Here is an 11801-nt window from a genome sequence, read left to right as displayed (position 1 = left end):
GACCAAAAATACTACTAATCCTACAAAGGAGCACCCCCCAAAACCTACCAGAGTTAGGCTATTGCATAATTAGTGAACTAGCTACATGTCTCTGTTACGGCCTGGGGAACGATCATTTACAGTTTTATCAAACCTCACAGAGCTGAGCAAAGTATCACGACTAGTCATAACGGCTTCAAAAAACCCATCTACTCCCTTTGCAAGAAGATCATTTCCTTGTGAAAGCTTCTCGGCACCCGCACATAATTCCTCAACAGTCTTCAGAAGCCATTCTATCTCAACGGTATCTACACCAGCCTGGATAGTAGGATATAATATCTTCACAGAGGCATCAACCGCTTCCAACTCATTCCATACATTGCTTGCATCAAAACCTTTCCTTTGGTAGAATTATTAACCTTAGGAAGATCTAATGAGCCCACAAGATTATCTAACATAGAACTACCTTTCTCAATTCTAGGGTTCCTAGAACTAACATGCTTTCCATCAGCTTCCCTCACTCCAAATTTAATGGTGCTATCTATGTTGTGCAAGGACTCAACTTCCTGCTTCTTCTTTTTCTTCTTCTTATGCATTTCACCCCCATCCACATTTTCACTTTCATACCCAATAAAACCATCAAGTTGTTGACTAAAATTTTCACCATCAGCATTCCCACTGCCACTTTGTTGCCTTTTGAACTGATCAAATTTCACATGCCCAAGGCTGAGCTCCTTGTTAATATCAACACTTTGAACAGAATTTCCCACTACCTTCCCACTGTCATTACCATTCTCTGTTGTGTGCCTTTTGTGCTTCTTATGAGAGTGAGATGATTAAAGCTCCTTGTGGAGCTGCTTCAGCTCGTTGAAAGATGCAGAAGCTCGGTGGAGATATGCATTGATGACATGAGAAGTATCATTGTCAGCAGAGACAAACTTTGTGAGAATTTTAGCTACTTTCAAAACTGATATGTCTTTTACCGGAACACAATGCCCAGAGATTGTCTTCATCTTCCTGCCCTTTGGCTCTCGCACATATATTATCTATTTTCGTTGAGCAAAACAAAAAAAAAACAGTCTAAATTGTGCAGTGCACACTTAAGAGGAAGGTTTCACTGGTTCAAATGTGAAAGCTCAGAGCTAAATGCATTGCAAATGTCTAGCAACTTTGAACTTATGTTGAAGTACACATCAATCAATTTGTCCTCCCAATCACTCCCAGGAAGCTAAAGGGCAGTCATAAGGTGAGGATTTCATCCTTGCTTTTAGGCACAAGATAGTTGGTTTGTAGAATCAGCTAAGCCCAAACCCTGCAGAAAATGTTCCCTCCTCTCCTTCACACTAACAAGGTCCTTCAAACTTAAAGCAATAGTAGATAGATTTCCATAATCTGTAATCACACAAAACAACATTGATCACTAGTTTGCCCTCAAATTTTACTAGCATGACAACTACACACATCCTCATGATACACACACACACACACACACATATACCCAACTACAATAATAAAGCATAAGCACCCTTGAATTTTACCTTTTGTATGTTCTTGTATGTGATCAGTGTAATTTGCTATTTAAAGAACTGTTGTTCATGCTGAGTGAACCTTAGATTCCCATTTGAAACTGAATGCAATGACTCTTGCGGACAGTTTGCATTAGTCATTGTATTTGGTCTTGAATTGTCCATTTGGACAGTTTGGGGAGACTGGTATTTTTATGTTAGATTCATTCGTGAAGGTTATTATTATTTTCATTAATTTGATTAAATTTCGGTTCAATGCATTTCAAGTTGTTCTTTGAGTGCATACTTGATTATCGGGAAATTCATTTCACCGATGTCATGTCGTGTACTTGGAGACCAATGCGAAATGCTGCCAAAATTTAGTCAAATTTTTGTAAATAATGGTAACCCTGGCGTTTGAAACTAACATAAAAGACAGTTTTCCTAAATGGGATAGGGCCACACCTATAAATAAAAAAGTGAGATTTTCATGCATGGAATTGCTTATATGGATCGAAGTTGGATGAATGAAAGTCGCATGAGCCCAGAATATGAGGATGGCGTCGAACAGTTCTTGCAATTTGCTTCAAAAAGAGGTCGACCGAATGAAGAAGGAAAATATTATTGTCCTTGCATCAACTGTTTGAATGGAAGACGACAACTACTCGATGACATATGGGACCATCTATTGTGTGATGGGATTAAGAAGAATTACACGACGTGGATATGGCATGGTGAAGTCACAGACATGCAGAGTGGGTCCCAATCTGAACCGTTTGATGTAGAAATGGGAGATCGGTTGGAGGACATGATTCGTGACCTTGGACAAGAGTCTTTCCAGCAAGCACACGCCCTTGTGTATGAAGGATTGCAGAGTGATTCAAAGAAGCCTTTGTATGCAGAGTGCAAGAATTCCTTAACCCTGTTGTCTGCTATGTTAATTCTGGTTAATGTGAAGGCCAGGTATGGGTGGAGTGACAAAAGTTTCACCTCATTGCTTAAGGTAGTGTACAATTTGCTTCCAGAGGACAACACGTTGCCTAAAAGTTATTATAAGGCGAAAAAGATATTGTGTCCGATGGGTATGGAGTATCAGAAGATTCATGCTTGCCCCAATGATTGCATACTGTACAGGCATGAATTCCAAGAAATGTCGAAATGCCCTATCTGTGGGACTTCACGGTACAAAGTGAAGGATGAAGAGGAAAGCAGTTTTGATGAAAACTCCAACAAGGGCCCCCCAGCAAAGGTTTTGTGGTATCTTCCAATCATTCCAAGGTTTAAGCATCTTTTTTCTAATAAGGATGACGCAAAAGACCTTACATGGCATGCAAATGGAAGGATTTCTGATGGAATGGTCCGTCATCTGGCTGATTGCTCGCAGTGGAAGAAGATTGATGGTTTGAATCCGGATTTCGGGAAAGTGCCAAGAAATCTTAGACTTGGACTAGCCAGTGATGGAATGAATCCATATGGCACCTTAAGCACTCAACACAGTTCATGGCCAGTTCTGCTAGTAATTTACAATTTGCCTCCTTGGTTGTGCATGAAGTGAAAATATATGATGTTGTCTATGATGATATTGGGCCCAAGACAGCCAGGAAATGACATTGATGTTTATCTAAGTCCGTTGGTTGAAGATCTGAGAAAGTTGTGGGACGAGGGGGTTGCAGTGTTTGATGCGTTTCGCAAGGAGACATTCGAAATGCGTGCAATGCTTTTTTGTACCATTAATGACTTTCCAGCATATGGGAATTTCAGCGGTTACAGTGTTAAGGGTCATCATGCATGCCCCATCTGTGAAGAAAACACAAGTTACATACAACTTAAACATGGGAGAAAAATAGTCTATAGTAGGCATCGCCGCTTTCTAACACCCAATCATTCTTACAGACGATTGAAAAAGGTTTTAATGGAATTCAAGAGCATGATATTGCGTCGATACCATTGACTGGTGAGCAGGTATATCAGTAGGTTCAACACCTGAATACTGTATTTGGGAAGACCCAAAAGAAGGATAAAAGTCAGAGTTGCATATGGAAGAAGAGGTCCATTTTCTTTGATCTTCCGTACTGGTCTGATGTTGACGTTAGACATTGTATTGATGTTATGCATGTGGAGAAAAATGTTTGTGACAGTGTGATTGGGACGCTCCTTAACATTCAAGGCAAGACGAAGGATGGCTTGAATACCCGTCAAGATCTAGCTGATATGGGTAAACGATCATAGTTGCATCCAAGGTCTGATGGGAAGAAAATTTACTTGCCCCCAGCCTGCCATACTTTGTCCAAGAAGGAGAAGATAAGTTTTTGTCAGTGTCTTCGTCGGGTGAAGGTTCCATAAGGATACACTTCAAATATTAAGAGCCTTGTGCAGTTGAAGGAGCTTAAGCTTGTAGGGTTAAAGTCTCACGATTGTCACGTGCTCATGCAATAATTGTTAGCCGTGGCTATACGAGACATCTTGCTAAACAAAGTCAGGTTAGCGATAACTCGCCTATGCTTTTTCTTCCATGCTATATGTAGCAAAGTCATTGATCCTGTCAAGTTTGAGGAGTTGGAAAATGAAGCCGCAAGTATACTGTGCCAGTTGGAGATGTATTTTCCCCCTGCTTTCTTTGACATCATGATTCACTTGATTGTGCATCTGGTCAGAGAAATCAAATGTTGTGGTCCTGTTTATCTACAGTGGATGTACCCGATTGAGCGATACATGAAGATCTTAAAAGGGTATACAAAGAATCTATATCGTCCAAAAGCGTTTATTGTTGAGAGGTACATTGCAGAAGAAGCCATTGAATTTTGTTCATAATACTTAGAGAAGGCTAAAGATACAATCTTTGCAGATGAGAATGCTTCAGAAACAATAAGAAAGCTAACAGATGGGCCTAAAAGAAATGTTATAACTTGGCAAGGATATGACATAAACAAGTATTCATTTTACACAAAAGCACAAGATGACAAAAGTACAATGCAAAACAGCGGGGTCACCCTAAGGGCTGAATCTCAACACTTTGCAAGTGTCAATGATGCCAATCCCTGTGTAGCTTCCATCCCTTACTTTGGGTTCATTGATGAAATTTGTGAGCTTAACTATGCGAAATTTACGGTATGTGTTTTCAAATGTAAATGGGTTGACAGCAACACCGGTGTGCACACTGATGATATAGGATTTACGCTGGTAGACCTAAAGAAACTTGGTTACCACAATGACCCTTTCATCATGGCAGAACAAGCTAGACAAGTATTTTATGTGCAAGACCCTTGTGATGAAAGGTGGTGCGTGGTTCTGCAGGGCAAAACAATTGGTGTTAATGTAGAAGATGATGATTCATACATAGACACCTATGTAGTCCTTTGATCGCTCAAATCACTCCTAACGTTGTCGGAGAAGAAGAAGATGATGACGGTCATGCTAATCGTAATGATCATGATGAAGGAGAATTGATTAACATCGTCTAATGTAATTTTTTGCAGAGACAGAGGTCACCAAAGCAAGTAAGTGACAGCTACATTTTTTTTCTGATTGAGGCATCGGTATTTTGTTTTAGATGACATCCTTAGGACTTCATACAACTCATGTTTGTCGCCAGTTTCATCATCCACCATCCTTTTCTTCTCCGTCTTCTCACGTTTATTGTTGTTAAACCCATATTTATGCTTTCTTCCCTTCATGTCTTGTTTTATCATAACTTTAACCGAATCTCCTATCTTCAGCACAGTTGAATCTCCTGTCTTATTCTCCAATGACACACTTTGATGACCTGTATCTCTTTTCTTCATATGTTCTAGTGCTTCAGCTTCAGAATGCATAAAGCAATCTGAATTTTCCAGTGATCACCAAAGGCTTCTACATCAGCATTGACACTCTCCACCCTCTTTGGTTTATGCTTCTGTGTTGCATTCAGTGCTTCCTCCTTATAAATCTCAGATTTATTAGAGGTTGCACTAGAATGATCAGCACCAATCTGTGCTTCTTCCTCGTCTACCAGCTCAATATCTTTCCTTTCACTTTTGTTTTGTAAATTACAGTGTAGTCTACAAAAACAAAGGTGAAATGAAAGATATTGAGCTGGTAGAGGAGGAAGAGGCACGGATTGGTGTTGATTCTTCTAGTGCAACCTCTAATAAATCTGAGAATTATAAGGAGGAAGCACGGAATGCAGCACAGAAGCATAAACCAAAGAGGGTGGAGAGTGTCAATGCTGATGCAGAAGCCTTTGGTGATCACTGGAAAGTTCAGATTGCTCTATGCATTTTGAAGCTGAAGCACTAGAACATATGAAGAAAAGAGATACAGGTCATCAAAGTGTGTCATTGGAGAATAAGACAGGAGATTCAACTGTGCCGAAGATAGGAAATTTGGCTAAAGTTGTGATAAAACAAGACATGAAGGGAAGAAGGCATAAATATGGGTTTAACAACAATAAACGTGAGAAGGCAAAGAAGGTAAGGGTGGTGGATGATGAAACTGGCGACAAACATCAGCTGGATGAAGTCCTAAGGATGTCATGTACATGTGTATTTCTGAAGATATAGTATTTATATTTCATCACGCATCCATTGACTACTTATTACATGTAATAGACTTTTTTTAACATGCTTGCCCCAAATCACAATTAAAAAGCAAAACTAAATCACTTATGACTCATCCTCTTTTGATTAATCCTATTTTGTATGTTATTGTATAAAAGATCATGGGTTCTCCACCTGCCTCCCCTCCTCCTCTTCCTCCTCCTTTGGACGCATCGGCTTCGCCGTCTGCCGTGAAGCGGGCACGCAAAGCCTCACGTCTACGATCGTTGTCCACTAGACCACCTGGTGCTGAGAGACCAGTGGTCCATGTTGATCCTGCTACCGGGAAGGTCGACGATCCCCACAGGAAGAAATTAAGAACATATTTGGGGATTGTGGCGCGTGATAAGGTGGACGTCACCTACGAGAACTGGAAAGAGGTCCCTACTGCTTAGAAGGACCTGATTTGGGGGGATATTCTAGTATTTTTCTTTTCTTATTTGATTTTGTTTAATTAATAGCCAAAAAATACATTATTGTAACAAATAAACTTTATTTGATGTTGTCAGGCGGAATTTGATATCCCAGAGGCTTCTGACAGTAGGACGAAAAGGAAGTTACTTCAGACCGTGGGGGAGAGATGGAGGCAGTTTAAATCAGACCTCACGAGGAAATGGGCCCTTGCAGCCGATCAGGACGGTGTCGAGGACACTGTCTGTGAGAAATACGGCATCAGCAAGGAAAAGTGGGCCCAGTTTTGCCAGACTCGCAGAGACCCTTCTTGGGAGGTATGTTCCTTGCTATTTAAGTTGTTTTTCAGAAAACATGATGTTGTTATACTTCATTCTACCAATTTCAAACATTATTGTTTAATTTTTTTAGGATGTGCGTAAGAAGGCACAGGCCATCCAGAAGCAGAATATTGCCCCCCACGTTTTGTCTCGTGGGGGTTATGACTATCTGGAGCAGAAGCTCCTAGCTGAGAAGACGAAGAAGAAGCTAGAGGAAGTTGCACAGTTAGGAAGCGTTGATGGCGTCATCAACCCTCCATCACCGGTCAGACGCCACGTGAAGTGGAAGATGGCCCGCACGAAGAAAACAGGGGAGATGACGACTGAGGCCGCAAAGGAAATCGCTGAGAAGATTGTAAGTCATTTTCAACTAACCATTATAATTATATTTCAATATTTTGTGAATGCCATGTACCACTGTGTGTTTTCTGTGCAGGATTCCTTTGAGGAGCAGGCCACACAGGGATCCTTCATCCCCCATGGACGTCAGGATGTTCTCGCCGCTGCTATTGGACGTCCAGAGCACCCTGGATGTGTCCGTGCTACTGGAGCCGGTGTCATCATCAAGCAATACTTTGGATCGGCTCCACGGATGTCCCGCAGCTCTTCCTCCCTGCCTCCTGAAGAATTGCAGCAGCTGACCCAGCAAATCAGGGACCAGCTAGAGGAGTCCATCATAGAGAGAGTGACGCGGCAGGTCATGGCATCCTTCAGCCAGATGCAATCCCAGCTTCAGTCGCAGATGCAATCTCAGGGACTTGCACTGCCTCCTGACCCTCTGGTTGGTCCCTCCGGTCCTCGAGCGAGCACAAAGGGGAGTTGTGTTGATCCCTCAGGAAACGATCCTGAGACGGGTGACTCTGATAGGTGCGGCTTGTACATAGAAGCAAATCCTGCCCGCCTAGTTGCCATGGGGAGAGTTTATCAGGGATCCGCTGTTGTTCATAACACTCCTTTGTTGCCTGGCCAAGTAAAGGTGAGTGTGGAGGAGGTTACAGATGCAGATGCTCCAATTCCTGTACCCACTGATGAGGTTTTCTTAGTGGGGCAGACACTTCACACCTTCCTTGCTTGGCCGACACATCTGGTCAAGTCTTTATCACAGCAGGTACTTATTGTCCTTAATATATGTTTCTTCTTTTTAAATTAATTCATTAAGCGTGCCTCAAATTAGGCTATTTAACTTTGTTTCATGAACAGGTAGCTCTGTCTCTGGCAAAACCACCTCCAAAGCCCGATCCGGAGGCCGATGATCTGCTTTATCTTATGACATTGACCATTCCAGAGCTTTTTCTTGAGGCCTTATCAGGTTAGATGGGATGCCACCGTGTTCGGGGTCTTTAATCCAGATTTCCCCCTCTACATAAAGCACGAAGACCTCTCTGAAATCGCACATGGTGGTCAATGTCTCAGCATATAAGTGTTACAGTTGTGGATTCTGTAAGTGATTTTATATTACTTTTAATTACCTAAGTTATTGCTTTCAATTCATAAATATTTAACTTTGACTTAACATAAACATACATCTCACTGAAACATGTATGCGAGCGGGGAATTCTGATATCTATGGATTCCTCGAGCCACAGTCTATTCAGAGGTCTGGGCAATCGCAGTTTGAGTCTGAAAGTTACATAAAGACTTGGATGCAGAGTTCAAAACGCGATGTCTATCTTGGAACCTACCTAAATGGGTAAGTCACACAAAATAATTGAATTTAATTAATATTTACTAATGTACTAACCCATATTAATCTCCACCGCAGCGGACACTGGCAGATGGTGGTCATCCTGCCCAAGGAACACCTAGTTGTCTGGTTTTGTTCATTGCTTAACAGGCCAAACAACTACCTTAAGGGGATTATTAATAGGTTAGTGTTCTTTTCAATACATTTGCATTGAAATACCTCAATGTACAACACCAGTTTTTAATTGTTACTCATCTGGAACAGTGCTTTAAAAGGTCTTGATGATGCTCCACAGCCTAAATCAAAGGCTCCTGCTAGGTGGATTATCGTCAAGGTACGTCATTTACATAAAACTTCCACTTATATATATTTATTTATGTGTCTGTACACTAGTTGTTTAATTAATATCCAAATTTCATTATGTATTTAGTGTAATAGACAAAAAGGAAGTACTGAATGCGACTACTATGTGATGAATTGGATGTCCACCATCATTTTAGGAACTTTTAGGAATAATTTGGAAGCGGTAAGTTTATTTCAAACAAAATCTATTTATTTATAATTTGTATTATATTATTAACTTATTATGATTTATTTCATCATGCAGTATTTTAAAGATCCTAGACCATTGGAGCCAGAGAGATTAAAGGCATTGCGGATCCAGTGGACACAGTTTTATCTCCGTGTTAGAGATCAGACCTAGGATTTAGGGACATTATCTTTAGCTTAGTTTACTTTGATCTAACATTTTTTACATTTTCTATGTAATATGAACATTGAATTCATTTGATGATTGTTCTTTATGATAAATCAATTATTTGATGTTGATTATCATTAAAACTGCTTGAAATCATAATAAAATGTTTATTTGCTATGAATTGGGCTTGAAATTGCATTTTACAGGTACAATTTTGGGTTTACTGTAAAAACAGAAAGTATATATAAAAAAATACTTGAAAACAACATCAGTTATTAACAAAAACCAATGTTAATATGGTAAATAACATCGGTTATTTACAAAAACTGATGTCGACATGAACCTTAACATCGGTCATACAGAAAACCGATGTTAACTTTTGTACATTAACATAGGTTATTCATACATAACCGATGTTACTGTTTCTATATTAACATCGGTTATTTATACATAACCGATGTTAATGTACATAAGTTAACATCGGCTATCTATACATAACCGATGTCAATATACAAAAGTTAACATCGGTTATCTATAAATAACCGATGTTAAAGTTGTACATTAACATTGGTTTTCTATGAATAGCCGATGTTATATACAAAGACGTACAACAAATAAGTATATGCATCATCAACATTGACATCGGTTTTCTACTGAAACCGATGTTAATATATAACATTAACATCGGTTTTACTACAAAACCGATGTCAACTTTCGTCATGCATACATTTTTTTTGTTGTAGTTCTTTGTTTTTAACATTGGTTATTTAGAAAACAGATGTTATCATATTTATGTTAACATCGGTTTTTGAAAACCAATGTTAATGATGATACATTCAACATCGTCACTTTCAACATCGGTTTTAGAGCCGATGTAGAATGCCCTAAATAACCGATGTTGAAAGTGTAATTTCTAATAGTGATTGGAAATCCGTGTGATCCATACCGATTTCCATTTGTATAATCCGTATGGGTTTAACATAGTAAAAATAAAACAAACACACAATTGAGGAGATAAGGATACTCACAGTGACACCATCATGAAGATGATCCATAGAATGATGAAGATGAATGGAGAGGACATACTAGCAACGGCGCAACATGGAGGACCAAGTGAATGCTGTGTCATGAGGGAGGGGATGAGTGCATTTGAATTTTAAGTGAAAATCAATTTAGTCATTTCACTTTAATCGCAGGAAGAACAACCAGATTGATAATCCTTCTGTGAAGGGCCCATTGATAACCCTCAAGTCCCACAAGCCCTTGTCCAAAGAGCAACTAGGGTTGAACGAAACTTTCACATACTCCCTGCGTGTGTTCATCGGCACCTCCTTGATCATGTCTGTTTTGTTACGACCAATGGGAGCATGGAACTGAACCGGTACAAGAATGTTTTCCCATACTGCGAGACCACCGATCATAGAATGGAACCACGCGTCCCATGATGTCATGGTGGTCGAACGCACTTGCCTCTAACTTGGCTTCCACATAGAGTCGCGCGTCGGATCTCTGATGAGTTCCCAAAGATCAGACAGTAGCCAGGGCACCCTATCGCTTGCCTCTTGAAGTGGTGCTCCGTTCTCCATGGAACCCACAAATTTGAGTAAAATAATTTCACCGTGTAAAAGACGAGGAGAGTTACTGCAGCGAGTAAAAGATTCATGTTGGTTTGACGGTGAAAGTGTGACTGGGATTGAAGAGAAAAAATGTTAGTTAGTTGAGACTTGAGAGTGAAAAAAGAAGTGAATAAGAGGATGACCGAGCATTGACTTTTTGGTTGAGAGGGAAGAAAATCTATTGAAGTGAAACTTATCTTCTTGTTGTGTTTAGGGATAGAGGAGGAAGAAGGAGAATTCAGAGTGCAAATAAGGCTTAGAAGAAGTGAAGTGGGAACTCTCTCTCTCTGCTATGGCGATGTGGGATTTCATTGAATCAAGATGTATGTGTCTGTCATCTTTGCCCGCCGCAAGATTTATCCGTGTCATTTAATAATTTCACACCACGAGTAGTAAGTAAGCAGTAACATACTCTTGCAGGAAAAATTATTCGGTAGTCCATAATTAGCAGCATCCATGGTTTTGATTAATTTTTTCTGCGTCAAGTATTCAAGTTTTTTAATTTATAAAAAATAATTCACGACACTAAATTATGTATTACTTGAAGACGATGATAGTTTACATTATCTAATAATTTCTTTTTTTTTTAACTAGGAAATATTTGAGATTTTTATTTAATTTGTAATTAATGCCCTTCTCCACCTGATGTAATCGTTATGGAGTAAAATTATTCTTTCAACTGCAAGTCTGCAACTTCATTTTCAAGTGGAGAATGGAACCTATATCTTGTCAAATCATTTGTGTTAACAAATTTTGGTTAATAATTTTTTTAACACATTTTTTTTATTAGTTAGTATTTATTGAAAGTTATAAAATCATCAGTAAGATTTATTAAAAGTGTTGCCTACATAATTTCATGATATTTAATAAATTTTGATAAACAATATTAGAAATTACGATACTCTGGTTTTTGTTCGCCAAAAATACATGATAGATATTTTTAGTCTATATTTTTACCTTTTAGTTATTTTATTTTAAAATTTAATAGATATGCATTTTCAATTAACTAATTGAA

General features: G+C 39.3%; 1 pseudogene; it reads right to left on the bottom strand.

The window, feature by feature from the left end:
* Positions 1 to 40: 40 nt before the first annotated feature.
* Positions 41 to 1222, bottom strand: LOC106797334 (protein BPS1, chloroplastic-like; annotated as a pseudogene).
* Positions 1223 to 11801: the final 10579 nt, after the last annotated feature.

This window comes from Glycine max, chromosome 19 (genome assembly GCF_000004515.6).
Source record: "Glycine max cultivar Williams 82 chromosome 19, Glycine_max_v4.0, whole genome shotgun sequence".
Classification (NCBI taxonomy): Eukaryota; Viridiplantae; Streptophyta; class Magnoliopsida; order Fabales; family Fabaceae; genus Glycine; species Glycine max.
Note: the sequence above shows the minus strand (reverse complement) of the source record. Positions and strands in the feature narration are given on the sequence as shown.